Genomic DNA, 27,049 nt, shown 5'->3' on the forward strand with positions numbered 1-27,049 from the left:
TTTCCTTATGTCTTTGCCCTGTTCTCAACAAGATAAGGAGGTTAAGATCATTATTTAATACTGGGTCCTGAAATGATATCTAATTCATTGATGGTGATAGAAAGAAAAACAACATAATACATTGAAAAATAACTTAGTACTTGAGACCAATAAGTCACTGTTTTAAGGAAGACAAAATTGCATAATAGAACCTCTGGAGTCAAACTTAATTGCCTTTATATGACCTGGGGCAAATTACTGAGCCTCTTTTACCTTCATTTTCCTTTCTATAAAATGGGATAATAACTCCATGTACAAGATCATTGAGATGATTTGAGAGAAAATACCAAGTATAAAATGCTTGCTTGCTGCCTGCCTAGTAAGTGCTTAATAAGTACCTGCTATTTTTATCATTATGATTATTATTGTTGAAGAAGAAAAAGGTAATATTGATAACATTGAATTCAAGCCATAAAAAAGGGTTCAAGTTTTTGTTTGTTTTATGTTTAGGAAAACTTTAAGGTATGCTATGCTTGCTTGTCTTTTTCTTTTTTTAATTGAGATATAATTCACATACCATAAAACTTCCATTTTAAAATGTACAATTCATTTCATTTTAGTGTATTCACAAAATTATACAACCATTACCATTTTTATCATCCCAAAAAGAAACACTGTATCTCCCGATTCACCATACTCCCCATCCCTTGGCAAGTACTAATCTATTTTCTGGCTCTATAAAATTTGCCTGTTCTGGATATTCATAAAAATGGAGTCAGTATAATGTGTGTTCTTTTGTGTCTGGCTTCTTTCACTTAGCATGTTTTCATGGTTCACCCATCTTATAACATGTATCAGTTATTTTTTTATTTGCCAAATAATATTTTATTATATAGATATACCATATTCTGTTTAACCATTCATCAGTCGATGGACATTGGGTTATTAGCACTGTTTAGCTATTATGAATAGTGTTGCTATGAACATCCATATACAAGTCTTTTGTGTTTTCGGTCCTTTGGGTTATGTACCTAGGAGTGGAATTGTTGGGTCACATGGTAACCCTATGTTTAACTTTTTGAGAGGCTGCCAAACTTTTTCCAAAGGGACTGCACCATTTTACATTCTCACCAGGGTTTGAGAGTTCAGTTTCTCCACACCATGGAATATGAAGGGATATTTCATTGTGGTTTTGACTTGCATTTCCCTAATGACTGATACTAAGCATCTTTTATATGCTTATTGACCATTTATATTTTTTTCTGTGGAAAAATGTCTATTCATACCCCTTGCCCATTTTTAATTGAGTGATTTGTACTTTTATTATTGAATTATAAGAGTTCTTTGTATATTCTAGCTGTGTCTCATCAGATATATGATTTACAAATATTTTCTTCCATTCTTGTGGGTTTTTACTTTCTTGATGTGTCCTTTGAAGCACAGATGTTTTCAATTCGTATGAAGTCCAGTTTGTCTATTTGTTCTTTTGTCATTTGTGCTTTTGGTTTCATGTCTAAGAAGCCATTTGCCTAATCCAAGATCACAAAGACTAACACCTGTGTTTTTGTCTAAGTTTTATAGTTTTTGCTCTTAGATTTAAGTCTTTGATCCATTTTGAGTTTATTTTTGTATATATGTAAGGTAGAGGGCCTAAATTCTCTTGCATGTGAATATCCAATTGTCCCAGCACCTTGTTGAAAAGACTGTTTTCTCCACTACTGAACTGGCTAGGCACACTAGTCAAAAATCAATTGGCCATAAATGTAAGGTTTTGTTTCAGGACTCTCAGTTCCATATGTCTATCCTTGTGCCAGTCCAGACTGTTTCAGTTATGGAGCTTTGAGTAAGTTTTGAAGTCAGGAAGTGTAAATCTTCCAACTTTGTCTCTCAAGAACAATTAGTTTAAGTGCTAAGGTATCTTTATCATATTAAAACTACTACAGAATGTCTTTCTCTTAGGAAGGACACTGATAAACTTTTTCTACTCTTTTTGATGAGAAGCTTTCTTATCCCAAGACTATTGATCAGGTACCACTCATTAGCTAGGCCTCTGACAGGCACTAAAGGAGGTTACAAAGTATGCTATTTGGTAGCACTTAACGTGCACACAGAGCACATAACTTTCTTATAATAAAAAATAGTCATTGGGATATGTGTATTTTGTCCTTGAGTTGATGACACTTTTTTTTTTAGTTCTCTGTTTTGATAAAGGGCAAAGGAGAAATAATGGCTAGCCTAACAGACTTGGTCTCAGGAAATCTCTGACTGGTTGTTAACACATTCCCCACTGTGACCTAAGTTTTTGCATCTTGGAGTGGGGAATAGTTAACCTAGTCTCACTTTATAGTATCTTGGTTTAATGGATATTTGGGGGAGGACATGCAATATGGGAGAAGAATAATGAAGTTATCAAGAAGACATGAGCCCTGGCCCCAGGTTGGCTTCAAATAGCTGTGTGACCCTCTTATCCAAAGTTATGCACCAGATATAGATAGTTTACTTGTGACGTCTCTAAGTATAATTATATTGTGGACCAGTGTTTTTAATAAAGTTGCCTCCCTATACGTGGGGAAAGGCAGTTCTTACCGGAGTAGTGATCCAAAAAGATAGGCCATTTATTTGTGAGTCACAGTTGGGCAAGTGAGGTGGGAACAGAAGACTGATCATTTGGTGGGGGAGAGGGGACGAAGCTTGGTGATCTGGAGAACTAGAAAATTGAGGTCATCCTAGTCTCAGCAAGTGATCAAGGTTGCCAGAAAAGTGCTTTCATAAGATTGGAAAAGAAGATGGTACAAGCATTTAAAGATAGGCTGGGTGCTCAAGTATATAACAGAGTAGGAGAAAGAGAAAAAAAAAGAATAAGAGTAGCTACAAGAGTAGTTGATAATTTTTACATCTGTCTTCATTATATGTACCTTTACTGCTTTATTTCTCTGAAAAAATCAAAGAGTAAGACTTTTTTTTTTTTTTTTTTTTTTTTTTTAGATCAGGGTGAGGGAAATACATTCTTAAAGTTCAAGCAACTTTGGCTAAAAGCTATTATTCTTACCAACAAGCAACTTTGGCTAAAAGTTATTATTCTTACCAAATTTTGCAAAGCAATTATTATAATTTTACGCTTTCAAACCAAAGATACATAGTATAGAGATTGCTTTAGACATACATAAGCCTACAAAGGAAGCATGTGTTTAGCTGGCAGTCTAAAAATACCACCAGTATTAAAATATTAAAAAATTCATGATTCACTTCTCTCACTACATCACCTTCAGAAAAAGTGTCCATTTAATAATATTTTCATGGGATAAAATAGGTTTAAAATGTAAACAATTTTTTTTATGATTCAGTTGTAGTTCTATGGTCTAGTCCCCAGCTTTTGTCTCGTTGGACAAGTTCTTGAACGGCTGTGAGCCTTGGTTTTCTCAACTGTAAAATAAGGAAAACATATCCACCACCACCACCTCCAGTGAAAGAATGTTAAAAGAAGGTAAAAGGAAAACATAAAGATTAAATAAATTTAAACATGAAGTAGTTTGATATTTTACAGAAGTACCAAAGCAACTCAGTGGGAAAGGAAAGTCTTTTCAATAGACAATGCTATACCAATTTGACATCTATAAGAGAAAAAAATGAACCTTACCTCACACCATACATAGAAGTTAGAGATGGATCATAGCCATAACATAAAAGCCAAAGCTATTACACTTTTAGAAGAAGACATATGAGAATATTCTCACGGCTTGGGGGTATGCAAAGTTTCTTAGAGAGGGTTTTGAAAGCACTAACCATGAAAGAAAAATATTGATAAATTGAACTCCCAAAAAATTTTGAACTTTTTTTCATCAAGACACCATTAAGACTATGTATAAACCACCAGCCAGGATAAAATATTCACAGTACATGTATCTTGATAAAAACTTGTATTTAGAATATATTAAAAACTCAACAATGGAAAGGCAGATAACCTTACAAAAATATATATATATATGAATGGCCAATAAGCACATGATAAAGTAGTCAGCATCATTATTCAGAGTGAAATGAACATTAAAATTTCAATGAGTTAGCTCTGTACCAGAATGACTAAAATTTAAATGACCACACCAAATGTCAGGGAGGATGTGAAGCAACATTGCTAGTGGAAGTGTAAAATGGAAGAACCATTTTGGAAAAGGGCCTGGAAGTTTCTTATAAAATTAAACACACCTATTCTTTGAGCCAGCCATCCCACTCCTGGTATTTACCCAAGAGAAATGAAAGCATATGTCCACAAAAAGACTTGTATTAGACGATTTTTAGCAGTTTTTATTCATTGTTGCCAAAAACTGGATACAGGATCGTTGTCCAACAGCAGGAGAACAGATAAAAACTGGTATATTCAAACAATGGAATAATACTCAGCAAAAGAAAGAAATTAACTACTGATGAAACAACAGGAGTCAATCTCAAAAACATTTTACTGAGTGAAAGAAGCTAGATATGAAAGAGCACAAACTGTAAGATTCCATATATATGAATTTCCAGAATAGGCAAAGCCAACCTATAGTGAAAAAAAAAAAAACAAAAACAAAAACAGAGATTGGCTTTGTGGAAGAGAGAAGTGGAAACTAGGAAAGGAGATGAGGGGAACTTCTAAGCTCACAGTGTGATCCATGTCATAGTAGGGGATACACAGGCATATGCATCTGTCAAAACTCAGAGAATGTCCTATTTATGTTCCATGATTATTTAACAACACAAAGAACCCTAAGCAAATAATGAACTCTATTAATGTAATACATACCAATAGAGATGAAGTGTGTTGATGTCTTCAGCTTACAGTGAAGGGCATCAAAAAATAAGATGAATGGAAAGAGGGATGAATAGATAAGTGGTAAGGCAAATACAGCAAAATGCTAATTGTAAAATCTAGGATGTTTGCTATATAATACTTTTCAACGTTTCTGTATGGTTGAAAAATTTCCTAATGTTGAGGAAAATATAAATTTTATATTTTTATCTAAATAGGAAAACCTATTAAACTTGATCAATAGCAGCATCTGATGAAGAAGATAAAACAATACATACAATACATAATCATACAGAGATCTTCCAACAAATCCACTGTAAGTTGAAAATATTTTAAGTCAAAAATGCATTTAATACATTTAACCTATTGAACCTCATGCCTTAGCCTAACTTACCTTAAATGTACTCAGAATATTTACATTAGCCTACAGTTGGACAAAATCATCTAACACAAACCATATTTTATAACAGAATTGAATATCTCTTGTAATGTATTGAATACTGAAAGTGAAGAATGGTTGTATGGGTCCAGAATGGTTGTAAATATTTCAATTGTTTACCCTAGTGCTCGGGAGGCTGACTGGGAGCTGCAGCTTGCTGCCTCTGCCCAACATCACGAGAGAGTATTGTACCACATACCACTAGCCCAGGAAAAGATCAAAATTCAAAATCTGAGGTACAGTTTCTACTGAATGTATATGACTTTCACACTGTCATAAAGTCAGAAAATCATAAGTCAAACCATGATAAGTTGGGGACCATCTGCATATTACTTACTACAAAGTGTAATTTTTACATGAATTCCATGACAAAATTAGCCCATCTTGGGCTACTGCAGGGTTTCTTGGGGCTACCAAGCTCCTCTTCTGAATATGGAATACCCTCTCCTCATCCCCCAGCCCACCTGACAATTGGATATTTGATGAAACACCCTTGCAAACATCAACCAGACATATTCCCACCCTGACCCCTGAACCCATTGCTTTCTGCTTCTGCCTCCTCTGAAGCATCCCTTCTGATCACCAGAACATTTCTAATTGTCCAATCCAATGGCTAATTTAATTTCTTAATCTACCTCTTCTTTTCTCAGCACCTGACTCAGAGGCCACACTCTCTTGAAACTTCTTATTCCTTGGCTTTTACACAACCACTTTTTCCTCATTATCTTGCCTTCTTTATACCTTCTTACTATGCTTTAGGAAGACATCTCTGTTCAGTGTCAAGAAGCCTCCACCCCAACAAGCCTTTTGTCATTCTCTAAACTCCAAGGTGACCAATTTGACTCCCACAATTTCATCTATCACCTAATTACTCTCAAATCTCTATTTCTTTTTGTTCGTTTGCTTAATTTTTTTTATTCAATGTTTATTCTTGAGAGAGAGACAGAACACGAGCAGGGGAGGGGCAGAGAAAGATGGAGACACAGAATCCGAAGCAGGCTCCAGGATCTGAGCTGTCAGCACAGAGCCTGACATGGGGCTCGAACTCACGAACTGTGAGATCATGACCTGAGCCCAAGTCAGAGGCTTAACTGACTGAGCCATCCAGGCGCCCCTCAAATCTCTATTTCTAACCTTGATCCCTCTCCAAGCTTTAGGCTTGAAACCTACAGGTCAGCCCCTTGGGATGTTCTGTAGACACACTGATTATCAAAACAGCACTCACCTTCTCTTGAACACCCAGGCCCAGTTCATTCCTCCTACTGTTTAAACTCCTTGACCATCCACCACTTAACCACTTCAACAGCCTTCCTACTGCCATCCCTCCTTATAACCCTTCATGCCAGCCCAAACATACACCTATGCTCATGCCTCTATCTGGATTACTATTTTCCTTCTATAACAACTCAGTTGTAGATCCAGTCCAAAAGTCAGGTCCTTTAAAAAGTTTTCTCTACACCTCCCAGGTTAGTTGCTGCTCCATTCTTTTTTTTCTCTTAAAGTACATTGCATATTTCCTTACTGTAGCTTATACAATTATAACATATCATGTAATTGTTTACTGATGTATATGACTTCTAAGGTTGACTTCTAAGTATATATACATATACTGATGTATATGACTTCATCCACTGCCACATAGTGGATGCTGAATAAATGTTCACTCAGTGAAGGCCTCTCTCACTTCTCCAGATCCCCGCAGTGAGTTGGAGACTTTGGGATGGCAAAGTCACCAAGGATTTTAGCTGCCAGGACAGCCATAATTGTTCATATTATCTGGCTATACTTCTGATCACATTCTCCACACTGGTACCCTTATTTCTTCCTTATTTCTCTTCATTCTTAGAGGTCTGTTACCAAAGTGGTCAAGAGAAAAGGGAACCCAGGGTGCCACAGCGAACCACCTTCTCTCCCCAACCCAACCACATAATCTACATGCACATAAAGGAAGCACGATCGTGTGATATAGTGTAAGCTTTTATCCTTTGTGACTTCTTGATCATTTCCCATGTGACTTCTTGATCATTCCCATTTCAAATTCTGTGTCTCCCTCTCTTTCTCTGCCCCTCCCCTGCTTGTGCTCTGTCTCTCTCTATCTCTCAAGAATGAATAAACATTAAAAACAAATTTAATAAAAACTTTTTTTAAATCTGACTCTTGATTTCAGCTCAGGTCATGATCTCACAGTCGTGACATCAAGTCCCACTTCAGGCTACACACTGAGCGTGGAGCTTGCTTGGGATTCTTTCTCTCCCTATCCCTCTGGCCCTGTCCCCCTTCAAAATAAATAAATAAATAAATAAAAGTAATAAAATGACTTTTTATGAGACATTTGTAAAGACCTAGCACAATGTATAAAGATGCAGGAGTCATTCATTCATTCCACAAACATTCACTGTTTTTTAAGTGTCAAGTAATGTGCTAGGTGCAGGTATATAGCACTCAATAGAATGTGAGGTTCTTTTCTTGCAAGTTTTGGATGTTCTCATGTTTCTAATATTCTGTATAGTGCTGTTTCTTCCCCACCCTGTTCTCCTTTGGTCAAAATAATTTTTCTCTGAATTCCTTCTTTAAGGCCTGCTAAGTAGCATTGAGTGGTGGTTAACAGCATGGGCTTAAGCCAGACTTACAAGGTTTGAATCCTGGCTCTGCCAATTTTTAGCTGTGAGACACTGGGTAAGTTGCTTAATTTATTGGTGTTTGCTTTCTGCATCTTTATTTTATTTTATTTTATTTATTTTATTTTTTGCTTTCTGCATCTTTAAAGTGCAATAATACCTACCCCCATTAGGTTGTTGTAAAGAATAAAAACATTAATATATGTAAGTCTTCAAATGTTACCTGCATTAAGTAAAGTGGTGGTTATTATCATTTGCTACCTATGGTTCATTGAGTACTTACCTTGCCATGAAATCAGTTCTGTCCCAGGTATGAGAAAGCAGTTAGATTAAAGACCTTGTTTCTTATTTATATTTTTTAAATAATTTTAATAAAAATATTCTGATAGACCGACACTGTCCAGTATGGTAGCTACTAGCCCTATGTAGCTATTGAACACTTGAAATGTAGCTAATTAGAAGAGTAGTGTTGCAAGTATAAAATAACTCAGATTTTAAAGATTTAGAAGAAAGGCATCAGTGAAAATAATAAAGAATGTCAAAAGTCCTTCTGTCTGTAAGAGCAACTAAAAACTCTCAAAACTTGTGAGAATCAACTTTTTCAGAATTCTGGACAGTAATAAAAGCCTTGAAGCAACTTGGGGAGTATTTTTTTTTTTAAGAAAAATGGCTGCATCCATCAACTACACTCAATTTTATTTTTAATTTTTACATGGCTCCATCTTGATAATGATGCACTTTGTGGCATTTTACTATGCCCTAGTGACATCCCCCACACTCATGTGAATGCAAAAAAGAAGAAAGTATTGCCTATACATAGGGGAAAAAAGCAATCAATATAAAACTGCTCTGAGGAAGCCCAGACATTGGACTTACTGGACAAAGACTTTAAATCAGCCATTTTAACTATGTTCAAACAGCTAAAAGAAAGCATGCCTAAAGGAAAACATAATGTCTCACCAAATAGAGAATATCAATAAGGAGACAGAAAATATAAAAAGAAATCAAATAGGGGCACTGGCTGGCTCAGTTAGTAGAGCCTGTGACTCTTGATCTTGGGGTTGTGAGTTCAAGCCCCATGTTGAATGTAGAGATTACTTAAAAATAAAATCTTAGGGGCGCCTGGGTGGCGCAGTCGGTTAAGCGTCCGACTTCAGCCAGGTCACGATCTCGCGGTCCATGAGTTCGGGCCCCGCGTCGGGCTCTGGGCTGATGGCTCAGAGCCTGGAGCCTGTTTCCGATTCTGTGTCTCCCTCTCTCTCTGCCCCTCCCCCGTTCATGCTCTGCCTCTCTCTGTCCCAAAAATAAATAAACGTTGAAAAAAAAAATTTTTTTTAAAAAATAAATAAAATCTTAAAAAAAAAAAAAAGAAAGAAAGGAATTGGGGCACCTGGGTGGCTCAGTCAGTTGAGCATCTGACTCTTGGTTTTGGCTCAGGTCATGGTCTCACAGTTCATGGGTTGAAGCCCCGTGTCAGGCTCCGCACTCAGAGCACAGGGACTGCTTAGGATTCTCTCTTCTGCTCTCTCTGCCCCTCCCCTGCTTGCATATGCATGCATCTTCTGTCTCACACACACACAAAATAAATAAACTTAAAAAATATAAAAATTAAATTAAAAAAAAATTTTAACGCTTATTTATTTATTTTTTTTTTTAATTTTTTTTAACGTTTATTTATTTTTGAGACAGAGAGAAACAGAGCATGAACGGGGGAGGGTCAGAGAGAGGGAGACACAGAATCTGAAACAGGCTCCAGGCTCCGAGCTGTCAGCACAGAGCCCGACGCGGGGCTCGAACCCACGGACCGCAAGATCATGACCTGAGCTGAGGTCGGCCGCCCAACCGACTGAGCCACCCAGGCGCCCCTAACGCTTATTTATTTTTGAGACAGAGAGAGACAGAGCATGAACGGGGGAGGGTCAGAGAGAGGGAGATACAGAATCCGAAGCAGGCTCCAGGCTCTGAGCTGTCAGCACAGAGCCCGACGTGGGGCTCGAACTCACAAACCGCGAGATCATGACCTGAGCCAAAGTCGACCACTTAACTGACTAAGCCACCCAGGCGCCCCAAAATTAAACAAAGGAATCAAATAGATACTCTGACATTGAAAATTATAATAACTCAAGTGAAAATTCACTACAGGGCTTCAACAACAGATTTGGCTATGCAGAAGAATCAGAGACCTTGAAGGTAGATCAACTGAGATTTTTCTAATCTGAGGAACAGAAAGAATTAGAAGACAAATGAAAACTCATGGTACACTATCAAGCATACCAACATATGCATAGTAAGAATCCCAGAAGGGGAAAAGAGAGAGAAAGAATATATGAAAAAATAATAGCTGAAATCTCTGCAAATTTGATGGCAAATGTTAATCTACATATCCAGTAAATCAACAGACTCCAAGTAGGATAAACTCAAAGAGATTCACAATAAAACACATTAAATCAAACTGTGTTTGATCAGACAAAAACAAAGGGGCGCCTGGGTGGCTCATTCAGTTAAGTATCCAACTCTTAATTTCAGCTCAGGTCATGATCTCACAGTTTGTCAGATCAAGCCCCATGTTGGGCTCTACGCTGACAGCATGAGCCAACTTGGAATTCTCCTCTACCTCTCTCTCTGCTGCTCCCTTGCTGGTGCGTTCTCTTTCTCACTCTCTCTCAAAATAAATAAATAAACTGGAAAAAAAAAATAGACAAAGACAAAGAATCCTGAAATCAGCAAAAAAGAGGTGACTCTCACATACCAGGAATCCTCAATAAGATTAACAACTGATTTCTCATCAGAAATCTGGAAAGCCAAAAGATAATCGGTCAAGAAAATGAGAAAACATGGGGCGCCTGGGTGGCGCAGTCGGTTAAGCGTCCGACTTCAGCCAGGTCACGATCTCGCAGTTCGTGAGTTCGAGCCCCGCGTCGGGCTCTGGGCTGAGGGCTCAGAGCCTGGAGCCTGTTTCCGATTCTGTGTCTCCCTCTCTCTCTGCCCCTCCCCCGTTCATGCTCTGTCTCTCTCTGTCCCAAAAATAAATAAACGCTGAAAAAAAATTTTTTTTTTAAAAAAGAAAATGAGAAAACAAGCCACAGACTGGGAGAAAATATTTGCAAAAAACATGTTTGGTAAAGGACTGTTACCCAAAAATATACAAAGAACTCTTAAAACTCAACAGAAAGAAAATAAACAACTTGATTAAAAAATGGGCCAAAGACCTGATCTCACCAAAGAAGTTACACAAATGAAAATTAATTATATTAAAAGATGTTCAACATCACATGTCATAAGGGAATTTCAAATTAGTACACTTCATGCCTGTTATAAAGGCCAAAACCCAGATACTGACAACACAAAATGCTATTGAGGATGTGGAGTAACAGGAACTCTCATTCATTGATAGAATGCAAAATAGTACAGCCACTATTGAAGATAGTTTGGCTGTTTCTTACAAAACTAAACATACTCCCATCATATGATCCAGCAATCACACTCCTTGGTATCTATCCAAAAAAGTTGAAAACTTACATCCACACTGAAACTTACACACAGATGTTCATAGCAGCTTTAGTCATACTTGCCAAAAGTCAGAAGCAACCAAAGATGTCCTTCAATAGGTGAATGCATAAACAAACTGTGGTACATCCAGACAATGGGATAATATTCAGTTCTAAAAAGAAAGAAACTATCAAGCCATGAAAAAATATGCAAAAACCTTAGATGTGTATTTCTAAATGAAAGAAACCAATCTGAAAAGGCTACCTACTATATAATTCCAATTATATAACATTTTGGAAAAGGCAGAACTATGATAACAATAAAAAAGTCAGTGGCTGCCAGAGGTTGAAGGGAGGTGGGATGAATAAGCACAGCACTAAGAATTTTCAGGGCTGTGAAACTATTCTGTATGATACCAACAGTGAGCCCTAACGTAAAATATGGACTTCTGGTGATATGATATATCACTGTAGGTTCATCAATTGCAACAAATGTACCACTCTGGTGAGGAATATTCAGAGTGGGGGAGGGTGTGCATGGAGGGGAGGCAGGGAGTATATGGTAATTCCCTGTACTTTGTATTCAATTTTATGTGAACCTAAAACTGCTCTAAAAAAATATAGTAAAAATTTAGAAAGCTGCAGGATAACATATGCAAAGTGCGAACAGAAAAAAAAACTATTAGCCAAGAATCCAGCAAAAATATCCTTCAAACTGAAGGTGAAATTGAGATATTCCCAGCTAAACAAAAGTTTAGGTGTTCATTGCTGGCTGACCTGCCCTGAAAGATATGCTATGTCCTTCAGACTGAAATGAAAGGACACTAGCCAGTAGCTCAAATCCACGCAAAGAAATAAAGAATGCTGATTAAGGGTGACTACATGGATAGATATTTTTTAAATAATGTATTTTTATTGTAACTCTTATCTGATTTAAAAGATAATTGGATAAAGCAATAATGATAAATATATGTTGATGGGCATACAATGTGTAAGGATATAATTTATGAGAGTAACAACATATGATACAGCAATAGAGAAAGTAGGACAAAGCCCTATAGGAGCAAAAATTTTGTATATTATTGAAATTAAATTGGAATAATTTGGGGCGCCTGGGTGGCGCAGTCGGTTAAGCGTCCGACTTCAGCCAGGTCACGATCTCACGGTCCGTGAGTTCGAGCCCCGCGTCGGGCTCTGGGCTGATGGCTCAGAGCCTGGAGCCTGTTTCCGATTCTGTGTCTCCCTCTCTCTCTGCCCCTCCCCCGTTCATGCTCTGTCTCTCTCTGTCCCAAAAATAAATAAACGTTGAAAAAAAAAATTGGAATAATTTGAATCACAAAGACAGAAGGTAGATTAGTGGTTGCCAGGGACTGGGAGAATAGGAGGAACGGGGAGTGACAGCTCCTGGTTATCAGGAATTTCTTCTTGGGGTGATGGGAATACTCTGGAATTAGATAACAGGAATGGTTGCACAGACTGAATGTATTAAAAATCACTGAACGTTACGCTTTAAAAGGTAAATTTTATGATATATGAATGATATCTCACTAAAAATTACTTTGAAACAAATAAAAAGATAACATGAATTGCCATCTATATGGTAAAGAAATGGAATTTGTAGTTTAAAAAGGCTTCCCACAAAGAAAACTCTAGGTCTGTATGGCTTCGCTCATGAATTTTATCAAACATGTAAAGAAGAAACAATACAATTCTGCATATACTCTTCCTAAAAAAATTGAAGACACAGAATTCTTCCCAACTCATTCAATGAGGCCAGTGCCAAAAGCAGATAAAGACATTACAAAAAATATATATATCTCTCATGAACATTGATGAAAAAATTCCAAAAAAGAATGTTTTCAGGGGTCCCTGGGTGGTTCAGTTGGTTAAGCGTCTGACTTTGGCTCAGGTCATAATCTCACAGTTAGTGGGTTCAAGCCCATGTCAGGCTCTGTGCTGACAGCTCAGAGCCTGGAGCCTGCTTCAGATTCTGTGTCTCCCTTTCTCTCTGCTCCTCCCCCACTCATGCTCTCTTTCTCTCTCTCTCTCTCTCTCTCTCTCTCAAAAATAAACATTAAAAAAATTTTTTTAATGTTTTCAGCAAATTGAATCCAACAAAATATTAAAAGATTAATACCTTATAACCAAGTAAGGTTTATCACAGGAATACAAAGTTTGGTTTAACATTCAAAATCAATCAATGTAATTCACCATATTAACAAACAGAAAAAAAATATGATCATCTAAATAGATATAGAAAAAGCATTTGACAAAATCCAGTATCCATTCCTGATAAACACTCTCAGCAAATTTAGAATAGAAAGGAACTTTCTCAACAGAAAAGGGAATCTACTGTGGCGCCTGGGTGACTCAGGCAGTTGAGCATCCAACTCTTGCTTTTGGCTCAGGTCATGATCTCACAGTTTGGTTTGTGAAATCGAGCCCTGCTTCGGGCTCTGCGCCTGCTTGGGACTCCCTGTCTCCCTTTCTCTCTGCCCCTCCCCTCCTCACTCTAGAGCAGTTTCTCTCTCTCTCTCTCCCTCTCTCTCTGAATAAAGAAATAAAAAAAGAAAAGAAAAGGGAATCTACTAAAATCCTACAGCTAGCATCATACTTAATGGCAAAAATCTGAGTAATTTCCCCAGTCGGGGAACAAGACAAGGATATCGGCTCTCCCCATTTCTATTCAACATTGTACTGGAGGTTCTGGCAACTGTTATGAGGCAAGGAAAAGGAAACAAGCAGCCATTGAAGAAATAAGACTCTATTTTCAGATAACACAATTGTCTGTGTAGAAATCCAATTGAATCTAGAAAACAGAAATGAGAACTAGTGAGTTTAGTAAGGTTGAGAGATACAGGATCAACATACAAAAATTAATTGTATTTCACAATTCTAACAGTGAAAATCAGAAATTAAAATTAATAAAATGTTATTTATAATAGCATCAAAAGTATGAAATACTTAGGAATAAATCTGATGAAATATGATTTTGGTTAAGCATCCAACTCTTGATTTCAGCTCAGGTCATGATCTCACAGCTCCTGGGATCAAGCCTCACATCGGCATGGAGCCTGCTTGGGATTCTCTCTCAACTTCTCTCTTTCTGCCCCTCCCCCACTTGTGTGTGATCTTTCTCTTAAAATAAATAAATAAACATTAAAAACAAATCAAAAGGGCACCTGGATGGCTCAGTTGGTTAAGCATCTGACTTCAGCTCAGGTCATGATCTCACAGTTCATGAGTTTGAGCCCTGCGTCAGGCTCTGTGCTGACATCTCAGAGCCTGCAGCCTGCTTCAGATTCTGTGTCTCCCTCTCTCTGCCCCTCCCCCACTCATGTTCTCTCTCTCTCTCTCTCTCTCTCTCTCTCAAAAATAAATAAACATTAAAAAAATTAAAAACAGGGTCACCTTGGTGGCTCAGTCGGTTAAGCGTCTGACTTCAGCTCAGGTCATGATCTTGTGGTTTGTGAGTTCCAGCCCCGTGTTGGGCTCTGTGCTGACAGCTCAGAGCCTGTAGCCTGCTTTAGATTCTGTGTCTCCCTCTCTCTGGGCCTCTCCCCTGCTCACGCTCTGTCTCTCTCTGTCTCAAAAATAAATAAAACATTAAAAAAAATTTTTTTAATTAAAAAGACATCAGTTGTCCCCAAATTGATCTATAGATGCTATGCAATCAAAATAAAAATTCCTTGCAGGCTTTTTTTGTGAAAATTGACAAGCTGATTCTAAAATTCATATGGAAGCACACAGCCTACAACAGCCAAAACAACTTTAAAAAAAGAAGAGCAAAGTTAGAGGATTTACATTCCCTGATTCCAGATATATTATAAAGCCACAGTAATCAAAACAGTGTGGCATTTGCATAAAGAGAGACAAAGTAGAACAGAATAGAGTTCAGAAATATAAATGACACATATAAAGGACAACTTTAATAGCTTTATAAGACATAATTTCCAAACCATACCATTTACCCATTCCAAATGTAAATTCAATGTTTTATAATAAGTTCACAGGGTTGTGCCACAATCACTACAATCTACAGATCATTTTTGTCCACCCAAAAAGAAACCTCGTACTTATTAGCAGCCACTCTCCATTCCCCTATTACCCTTCCTCAGCCCCAAGCAAACCTCATCTACTTTCTTTCTCTCCAGATTTGCTTATTCTAGACATGTGGTATAAACAGAATTATACATGACTTGGCCTCCTATGACTGGCTTCTTTCACTTAGCGTAACTTTTTCAAGGTTCATCTATATTGTGGCATGCCTCAGCCCTCCATTCCTTCCAGTTGCCAAATAATATTACATCATAAGGATATAGCACATTCTGTTTATTCATTCATGAGTTGATACACACCAGGGTTTTTCCCACTTTTTGGCTACTATGAATAATGTCACTATGGATATTTATGTAAAAATTTTTATGTGGACATGTTTTCATTTCTCTTGGATAGATATACAGGAGTGGAATTGTTGAATCATATTAAACTCTGTGTTTTACTTTTTAAGGAACTGAGAAACTATTTTCCAAAACAGTTTTACATTCCCACCAGAAGCGTATGAAGTGTCCAATTTCTCCACATCCTTGCTAATACTTGTAATTCCTTGTCAGTTTGATTATATCCATTCTAGTGAATGTGAAGATCTCATTATAGTTTGTTTTTTTGGGGGGGAGGGGGTGGTAAAATACACGTAACATAAAAGATGCCATTTTAAGTATGCAATTTAGTGACACTAATTACATTCACAATGTTGTGCAACCATTGCACAACCACCACTATCTAGTTCCAAAACTTTCCATCACTCCAAGTAGAAACTCTGTACCAAATAAACACTAAAATTCCATCCCCCTCACTCCCAGACCATGGTAACCTCTAATCTACTTTCTATACCCATTCTAAATATCTTGTGTAAGTAGAATCATATACTATTCATCTTGTTTCTGGCTTTTTTCACTTAGCATAATGTTTTCAAAATTTATCCGTGGTATATATAGCCTGTATTGGAATGTCCTTCCTTTCTATGGCCGAATACTATTCCACTGTGTTTATATACCACATTTTGTTTATCCATTCATCTGTTGATGGACACTTGATTGTTCCACTTTTTGGCAATTGTGAAAATGCTACTGTGATTATTATGATACAAGTATCTGTCCCCTGTTTTCAGTTCTTTCAGGTATATACTTAGGAGTGGAATTGTGGGGTCATCTGGTAATTATATTTTTTAACTTTTTTGGAAACCACCACTGTTTTCCAGAGTAGCTGAACAATTTACATTCCCACCAGCAAATGTACAATATTTCTAATCTCTCCACATCCTTAACAACATTTTTGTAAAATTTCTGGTTATTCTTATTTTGGGCTTTGTTGTTGTTGCTGGTGTTGTTATGGTCATTCTAGTAGGTGTGAAAAGGTATCTCATTATGGTTTTGATTTGTATTTCCCTAATGACTAATGATGTTGAGTTTCTTTTTATGTACTTTTAGTCATTTTTATATATTCTTTGGATGAATTTATTTTCATAAATTTCATAAATTTTCCTATTTTTTATTTAAATTCTAGTTAGTTAATGGGGCACCTGAGTGGCACAGTTGATTAAGTGGCCAACTCTTGATTTTAGCTCAGGTCATGATCTCATGGTTCATGAGGCTGAGCCCCGCATCAGCCTCTTTGCTAACAAGGAGGAACCTGCTTGGGATTCTCTCTCTCCCTCTCTCTCTCTGCCCCTCCCCCACCTCAAAATAAGTAAATAAACTTTTTTTAAAAAAGTAAATTCTAGTTAGTTAACATAGAGTGTAATATTGATTTCAGGAGTAGAATTGGGGTGCCCGGGTGGCTCAGTTGATTAAATGTCGAGCTCTTGATTTCAATTCAGGGCATGATGTCACAGTTTGTGAGCTCAAGCCCCACACCAGGCTCTGCACTTACAGAGCAGAGTCTGCTTGGGATTGTCTTTTTCCGTCTCTCTCTGCTCCTCTCCTACTCTCTCTTTCTCTCAAAATAAATAAACTTTTTTTAAAAAGGAAAAAAATAAATGTATAAAACAGGAGTAGAATTTAGTGATTCATCACTTACATATAACACCCAGTGCTCATCACAAGTGACCTCCTTAATTCCCATCACCCATTTAGCCCATCCCTCTCCCAGCAACCCTCAATTTGTTTGCTATAGTTCAGAGTCTCTTACGGTTTGCTTCCCCCTCTCTCTCTTTTTTTCCCCTTACCCTATGTTAATCTGTTTTGTTTCTTAAATTCCACATGTGAGTGAAATCATATGGTATTTGTCTTTCTCTGAATGACTTACTTTGCTTAGCGTAATATACTCTAGCTCCATCCATATCACTGCAAATGGCAAGATCTCATTCTGTTTGATGGCTGAGTAATATTCCATTGTATACATATACCACATCTTCTTTATCCATTCATCACTTGACTGACATTTGGGCTCTTTCCATAATTTGGCTATTGTTGATGATGCTGCTATAAACATCAGGGTCATATGCCCCTTAGAATCAGAATTTTTGTATCCTTAGGGTAAATACCTACTAGTGCAATTGCTGGGTCATAGGGTAGTTCTATTTGTAACTTTTTGAAGAAACTTTATACTGTTTTCCAGAGTGGCTGCACCAGTTTACATTCCCCACCAACAGTATAAAATTCCCCTTTCTCCACATCCTCACCAACATCTATTGTTTCCTATGTTGTTAATTTTAGCCATTTTGACAGGTGTGAGGTATTACCCTGATGCTGAGTGATATTGAGCATCTTTTCATGTGTCTGTTGGCTATCCAGATATCTTCTTTGGAAAAATGTCTATTCATGTTTTAGTTTATTTTTTTAAGCTTATTTATTTATATAACTTCTACACACAACGGGGGGCTCAAACCCATAACCCCAAGATCCAAAGCCACATCCTCTTCTGACTGAGCCAGCCAGGCATGCCGTTAGTTCATTTTTTATTTATTTTTTATTTTTTTAATGTTTATTTATTTTTGAGAGAGAGACAGACAGACAGAGCATGAATGGGGAGGGGGGGGGGAGCATGGAGAGAGGGAAACACAGAATCTGAAGCAGGCTTCAGGCTCCAAGCTGTGAGGACAGAGCCCAATGCAGGACTCGAACCCACAAGCCGTGAGATCATGACCTGAGCCAAAGTCGGATGCCTAACCCAAGCACCCCTTTAGTTCATTTTTTAATTGAGTTGTCTTGTTACTGTTAAGTTGTGTTTTTATATATTCTGAATGGAATTCCTTCACAGATATATGATGTGCAAATATCTTCTCCCATTCTTTAGGTTGTCTTTTTACTTCCTTGGTGGTATCACTTATAGTACAAAAGTTTTCTAATTTTGATGTAGTCTAGTTTATCTATTTTTTTCTTTTTGTGACTTGTGCTTTTGGTATTATATCCAGGAAACCATTGCCTAACCCAAGGTCACAGATATTTACTTCTTAATTTTCTTCTAAGTGTTTTATAGTTCTACCTCTTATGTTTAGGTACACAAGTTATTTGAATTAGTTTTTTGGTATGGTAGTGAAGTAAGGGTCCAACTTCATTCTTTGGCATAACAGTCTAGTTGTTTTAGCACTATTTGTTGAAAAGACTACTTTCTCCTGACTGAATTGTCTTGGTACTCTTGTCAAAAACAATTGGTCATAACCATATGGATTTATTTCTGAAATTTTAATTCTCCAGCAGGTGACTTTCATTAAAAAATCCAAAACTAATTTAGTGGAGAAAGGATAGTTTTTCAACAAATGGTGCTGTAACAAGTGGATAGTCTTATGTAAAAACAAAACAAAACCAACAAAAACTTCAATCTTTATCTTACTATCTATATCCTGCATATCTCATATTAAAAAATTGTCTCAAAATGGATCATACACCTAAATATGAGCCCTAAAACTATAAAATTTCTACAAAATAAAGAGGACAAATCTTTGTAGTAAATTAGACAAAAAAATTTTAGCTATGACACCAAAAGCACCATCCCAAAAAGGAAAATTGATAATTTGGACTTCATCAAAATTAAATGCTCTGCTCTTCAAAAGATGCTGTTTTTTTTTAATGTATTTTAATTTAGTTTATTTTTAAAGTTTATTTTGAGAGAGGGAGAGAGTGGGGGAGGAGGGAGAGAGAGAGGGAGAGAGAGAGAGAATCCCAAGCAGGCTCCACACTGTCAGTGCAGAGCCTGATGCGGGGCTTGAACCCATAAACTGTGAGAACATGACCTGAGCTGAAACCAAGAGTCGGGCGTTTAACCAACTTAGCCACCCAGGTGCCCCCTTGAAAAGGCACTGTTAAAAGAATGTAAAGATAATCCCCAGAATGGGAAAATATATTTGCAAAACATAAATCTGATGAAAAAGAACTTGTATCAAGAATATATAATGGGGGCGCCTGGGTGGCTCAGTTGGTTAAGCATCTGACTTCAGCTCAAGTCATGATCTTGCAGTTCATGAGTTTGAGCCCTGCATCAGGCTCTGTGCTGACAGCTTAGAGCCTGGAGCCTGCTTCAAATTCTGTGTCTCTCTCTGTCTCTCTGCCCCTCCCCCCACTCATACTCTGTCTCTCTCTCAAAAATAAATAAATGGGGGACGCCTGGGGGGCGCAGTCGGTTAAGCATCCGACTTCAGCCGGGTCACGATCTCACGGTCCGTGAGTTCGAGCCCCGCGTCGGGCTCTGGGCTGATGGCTCAGAGCCTGGAGCCTGTTTCCGATTCTGTGTCTCCCTCTCTCTCTCTGCCCCTCCCCCGTTCATGCTCTGTCTCTCTCTGTCCCAAAAAATAAATAAACGTTGAAAAAAAAAAAAAAATTAAATAAATAAATAAATAAATAAATGGTTAAAAAAAATTTTTTTAAAGAATATATAATGAACTCTGAATACTCTATTTATTTTTAAAATCCAGTTTTATAAATAGATTTAAACACATACTTAACCAAACAAATACATGAAAAAGATGCCCAGTATTATTGGTCATTAAGAAAATGCAAGGTACATTATTCACAATAGCCAAGATATGGAAACAACCCAATGCTCATCAACAGATGAGCAATTAAAAAGATGTGGTATATATACACAATGAAATATTACTCAGCCATAAGAAGGGAGAATATCTGTCCATTTGTGACAGCATAGATGGAACTTGAGCATGTTATGCTAAGTGAGATAAATCAGACAGAGAAAGACAAATACTGTATGGTATCACTAGTATATGAAATCTAAAAAAGGTAAACCTGTACAAAAGAGAGTAAAATGGTGATTACCAGGGTATGAAGTAGGGGAAAGATAAGAGTGATGGTGTTTAAGGGCACAAATTTGTAATGAGTAGTAAATAAGCCATAGAGAGCTAATACACAGTATAACAAATATAGGCATAATTACCATAACTATGTAATGTGATAATTATCACCACACCGACAATCATATATAAATGTATGAGGTAACATGTTGTACACCTTAAACTTAAACAACATTACATGTCAAATTTATTCAATAAGAAAATACAAATTAAAACCACAAAGTATCTCTTCACACTGATTGGAATCAATGCAATTAAGTTAAGTTAAATTAAATCAAATCAAATTAAAACTGACCATATCAAGTGTTGGTGAGGATCTGGAGGAAATGGAACTCTCTTACACTGCTAGCAGGTTATAAAATGGTAAGACCACTTTAGAAAGAAGTTTGGAAGTTTCTTAAAATATTAAATATATACCTATAACATAATCCAAATACTCCATTCAGGTATTTAATCAAGAAAAATGAAAGCATAAATTCATACAGAGACTTTTGCATGAATGTTTACAGCATCTTTATTTATTATAGTCCTAAACTGGAAACAACCCAAATGTCCATCAACAGGTGAATGAATAAATAAATTGAAGTATACATGTACAACAGAATACCACTCATCAATAAAAATAAATAAATTACTGATATATTCAATAACAAGGATGCATCTTAAAATGATTATGCTCAATAAAAAAAGCCAGATGAAAAGGAGTACATGCTGTGTGATTTCATTTATGTAGAATTCTAGAAAATCAAACTAAACTTTAGTGACAGCAGTTCTGTGGTTGCTTGGGAACAATGGGGTGTTAGAGAGGGGAGAGGTGGGAAAAATGGATTTTAAAGAGGAACAAGGAAATTTTGGAGTGATGGATATGCTCATTGTCTTGATTGTGGTGACGGCTTCACAGGTATATACATATGTCAAAACTTACTAAATCATATACTTAATATATATACATTTCATTATATGTCAGTTATGCCTCAATAAAACTATTTTTAACATTACATATATTAGTAATATAAAATAGTACAGCTTTTATAACAAAAGCTGGGCCTTTCCTCAAAAAACTAAACATGAGGGGTACATGGGTGGCTCAGTCAGTTAAATGTCCAACTCTTGATTTCAGTTCAGGCCATGATCTCACAATTCCTTGATTCAAGCCCCATATCAGGCTCTGTTCTGGCAGCACAGAGTCTGCTTGGGATTCTCTCTCTCTCTCTCTCTCTCTCTCTCTCTCTCCCTCTCCCTCCCCCTCCCCCACTTTTGTTCACTCTTTCTCTCTCAAAAATAAATAAACTTAAGAGGCGCCTGGGTGGCTCAGTCAGTTGAACATCCAGCTTTGGCTCAGGTCATGAACTCATGGTTCATGAGTTCCAGCCCCACATCAGGCTCTGCACTGACAGTGCAGAGCCTGCTTGAGATTCTCCCTCTCTCTCCCTCTCTATGCCCCTCCCCAACTTGCACACTTTCTCTATTTCAGAATAAATAACCTTAAAAATAACAATAAAAATAAATAAATAAACCTTAAAAAAACTAAACATGGAATTATAAATAAATTTTTATAAATTTTATAAATTTTTATAAATAAATATTTATAAGTAAACCTAAAAAAAAAAAGAAAAACTAAACATGGGTTATCAGACCCAGCAATTTTCCTTCTACATATCTACCCAAGAGAAATGAAAACACATATCCACACAAAGAAACTTGTACATGAATCACCATAGCAGTATTACACATAATAGCCAAAAATCAGAAGCAAGTCAAATGTCCATCAACTGATGAATGGATAAACAATTATGCTATATCCATATAATGGAATGTTACATTCAGACATAAAAGAAATCAAGTACTGATACATGGTACAACATGAATGAACTTCAAAAATGTTATGCTGAGGTGAAACAGCCATCACAGAACACCACATGTTATATGATCCCATTTAATTTTTTTTTATGTTTATTTATTTTTTGAGAGAGAGAGACACACACACACAGAGCGCAAGTAGGGGAGGGGCAGAGAGAGAGAGGGAGACAAGCTTTGAGCTGACAGCACAGACCCCAACGCAGGGCACCAACTCACAAACCATGAGATCATGACCTGAGCCAAAGTCAGATGCTTAATCCACTGAACCACCCAGGTGTCCATATATGATCCCATTTATATGAAAAGTCCAGAATAGTAAAGTCTGTAGAAACAGAAAGTAGATTAGTGGTTGCCTAAGCCTAAGGGTAGGGGAGAATTGGAAGTGGCCGCTAATGGATACAATGAAAATGTTCTAAAATTAGATTATGGTGATTGTTGCCCAACTCTATAAATATACTAAAAACCATCGAATCATATGCTTTAAACAAGTAAACTCAATGGCATGTAAATTATATGTCAAAAAGCTGTTAAAAATTACATATATGGCTGGAATTATATTTTTATTTTATACTACTGTTTCAGAGAAACACAGCTTGGTGAAAAATATGGGCCAGAGTAAGTAGGACATAGTCGTGCTCATTATATGCCTCCCTTGCATATAATAAGCACTCCATGGAAATTTGCTCATTATTAACATAAGACAAATGTTGCAGCCAATAAAAATTATTAGAGGTAATTTTTTGACCCCAGGATTTATAAAAATTATCATGTGTAAAAGATTTTAAATAACCCGTTTACATTTGCTAAATAATAATAAAGCTCTAAAGTTAGCTTGAGTGTACAAATTACTTTCAAGTCTTAAATAGGTTTTGTCTTTAATGATTTTCATTCAATCACTAAGGATGCCATCCCCCACTCTGCTCCATTTACATCAAAGCTTTCTTTCCATCTTGTCAGATTGCTTCCTTGGGAAAGTTCAGGCAGAAGCAAGTTTTCTAATCAAATGCCACCTAATGGTGTGTCAATATTTGGCTGTCTCAAATCTTTAAATCCACCAAATGAATTTTACTGAGTTTGATTCCAGAATCAAATAACTTCATGGTCATAAACTGAAAGCATGATGTCTGTGTGAGTTTTGGGCATGATGGTGACTGGCAGCTTATTTTTTCTAAAAGGATGGAACTGTCTTCCTCTTCAAGGGAAAAGATTATCCTAAAATATCCCGGACGGAAAATAAAGAAATGAAAGCTTTGATAAGCATAACAGTCCCACAAAGATGTCCATGCCCTCATCCCTGAAAACTATGAGTATATTATGTAACATGACAAAAGGGACCTTTGGAGACGTAATTAAGGTTACAGACTTTAAAATAAGGGGATTATTCTGGACGATCTGGGTAAGCCCAGTCTAATCACATGAACCTTTAAAAGAAGAGAAACTTCTCCATCAGAAAGCAGGAGAGATGAGCCAGTAGAAGTCAGACAGATTTGAAGCATGGGATGGACTCCATGAACCATTGCTGCTTGGAAGATGTAGAAGCAATGTGAGAAAGAATATAGGAAACCTCAAGGAGCTGAGAGGGGCTCCAGGGCTTCAGGCTGACAGGCAGAAATGAAACGGGACCTCAGCCCTACAACCACAGGGAATTGAATTTGACCAACTACCAGAGTGAGCTGGTTTGAGGATTCTTCCCCAGAGCCTCCAGTAAGAAGCAAAGCCCCGAAGACAATCTTGATTTGTATTTTGTTTTGAAATCTGAAAGGAAGTACCATCACACTTGTGACTACAGAACTGAGAGATAGTGAATGGGTATTGTTTTAAGCTTCTAAATTATGCCAATTTGTTACATGGCAATAGAAAGCTAATACAAGAGTTCTCAAGAAAAGATTTCGGAACCCCATGTTCATAAAAATTCTCTGTCAGGGAAGTTAAGGGGAGTGGGGCTTACATTTTAAAACTGGGAGGCACATTCAGGGATACGAATAAAAGTATTATAAGAGGGATTATATTATATCACAACAACCAGGGCTTTGGGCTCACAAGTCGGCTCTGACATTGGACTCTTCGGCAGGCATAGGAACTGGCCTGATAGATTTAGCTACAGTTGTACAAATTCAGAAGGATGCAGAGGATAAAGACAAGAAGTGGGAGATACTGAACTTTTATTTGTGTCCGACGTCTGCAGGTTCTGTGAGACAGGAACAGCACTGTGTTGCTTTTTGCCACCCTGCTTGCCATCTCTGGAGTTTTCTACTCACCTCATACAAAGCCAGTTGGTCACCTCGAGTCATCAGTCCAGTCTTATGCCAGCCAAGAATATTGAAAAGCTCTAGAATGGGGGCATACTTGGTGTCCTCACTGGGAAAAAAAAAAAGCCAGTCCTTTCAAGAAGTGAACACACAAGGCCGCTGTTCCCCAGAGAAAGGGCAGGACCAAACCATGAAATACATTTCTTGTCTTCTGGCTTGTTGTTTAAATCTTCATTTTGTCTCATTTCCATAAATTCTTTCGAAGGTCTGAGACTCAGGAAACCTGGGACCTTTTCCCAATTTTAGTCTTCTAGCTTGAATGTAATGATTTAATGTGATTGTCCAGGAATAAGAATGAAACAATTCCAATTCTATATACACTATAGAAATAATGGTGAGGTTTCCAATTTATTTTGTAAAGTTAACATAAACAAATATACACACACATACACACATGCACAGACATAAACACACACCCCACAGGCTAGACCGGATTAGTTTGACTTAAGTTATTTATATGGAATTTATAAACTTACATCCTAAATGGAATATGACTAAATCTAACCTATCAGTACAATATATTAATAATATTCCATTACCAAGAAGGGCTTGGCCCAGAAATGCAAGGATGATCAATATTTTAGAATCTATTAATACTATATACAATGTCTGTTTGGTACATAGTATAGTCCTAGTATCTAACACAATGACTAGCATGCAGTAGATAATAAGTATTTGTTGAATGACTAAATGAATATTCATTATCCACTATCAATAATCCGTTTGAAAATAAAATGAGAAGATCCCATTCAAGTAGCAATTATAGCAATTCTATGTAATTATATAAAAATGCATATGTGTGTGTGTGTAGGTACATGTATATGTATCACCCAGGAATAAACCTAACAAAATGTATTTAAGATCTACTTGAAGGAAGGAGCAAAATTTTACCAAGGTACATAAAAGGAGATAAATGCATGTACAACAATGTGACTATAGTTAAAAATACTATATTGTATACTTGAAATTTGCTAAGAGAGTAGATCCTAAATGTTCTTATCACAAAAAGAAAAGAAAAGAAAATGTTGACTATGTGAAGTGATGCATATGTTAACTACCTTCATTTGGTGATAATTTCACAATGGATATGTATATCAAATCATTAAGCTATACACCTTAAATATATACAGTTTTAAATGGTCAATTCTACTTGAGTAAAGATGGAAAAAGAAAAGAAAATATCTCCAAAATGATCCTGAAAACAAAAAATGTAATGTTTTTTTCTTTTAATTCTTTTTTTTTTTTAATTTATTTATTTTGAGAGAGAGAGAGAGAGAGAATCCCAAGTAGGCTGGGCACTGTCAGAGCAGACCCCTATGCAGGCCTCAGTCTCATGAACCATGAGATCATGACCTGAGCTGAAATCAAGAGTCAGACACTTAACCGACTGAGCCACCCAGGCACCCCAAAACATATAGTATTAAAAAAAAAGATAAATACATGAGAGACATATGCAATATTATAAAGATGTCACTTTTTCTCAAACTAATTTATAAATGTAATACAGTTCCCATTAAAATCCAAAAGAGATTTTGGGAAAGGTGAGTCAGTGAAATTTTTTGTTGTGGGGGTTGGGGGGGTGAGCAGAAATAAGAGGGGATATTTGCATAATTAGGTATTAAAACCTATTATAAAGCCAGAGTAATTAAAACATCAAGACTTGGCATAAATCAATAAAATACAATTTAAAACCTTCCAACAGACCCAAATATATACAAGTATTTAGTATATGATAAAAGTAGCATTTACTTTTTTTTAGAAGAACCTCAAACCTTATTTTTGAGAGAGACAAAGAGACAGAACATGAGTGGGGGAGGGGCAGAGAGCGAGGGAGACAGAATCAGCAGATCCAGGCTCTCCAGCACAGAGCCCAATGCGAGACTCAAACCCACAAACTGTAAGATCATGACCTGAGCCAAAGTCAGGCACTCAACCTACTGAGCCACCCAGGCACCCCTAAAAGTAGCATTTAAAATCAGAGGGTGAAATGGGTGAAGGAGGTCAAAAGGTACAAACTTCCAGTTATAAAATAAGTAAGTTATAAGATAAAATGTACAGCATGATGACTATAATTGAGAATGCTGTATTGCACATTTGAAAGTTGCTGAAAGGGGCGCCTGGGTGGCTCAGTCGGTTAAGCGGCCGACTTCGGCTCAGGTCATGATCTCGCGGTCTGTGAGTTCGAGCCCCGCGTCGGGCTCTGTGCTGACAGCTCAGAGCCTGGAGCCTGTTTCAGATTCTGTGTCTCCCTCTCCCTGACCCTCCC

General features: G+C 37.0%; 1 long non-coding RNA gene across 1 annotated transcript; it reads left to right on the forward strand.

Annotated features, from left to right (window-relative positions):
- The first annotated feature begins 7,490 nt into the window (after positions 1–7,490).
- Positions 7,491–26,013, forward strand: LOC123577417. The gene is made up of 2 exons (XR_006701833.1): positions 7,491–7,880; positions 24,660–26,013. It is a non-coding gene; the product is annotated as an uncharacterized LOC123577417 (long non-coding RNA).
- The last annotated feature ends 1,036 nt before the right edge of the window (positions 26,014–27,049 follow it).

This window comes from Leopardus geoffroyi, chromosome D2 (genome assembly GCF_018350155.1).
Source record: "Leopardus geoffroyi isolate Oge1 chromosome D2, O.geoffroyi_Oge1_pat1.0, whole genome shotgun sequence".
Lineage (NCBI taxonomy): Eukaryota > Metazoa > Chordata > Mammalia > Carnivora > Felidae > Leopardus > Leopardus geoffroyi.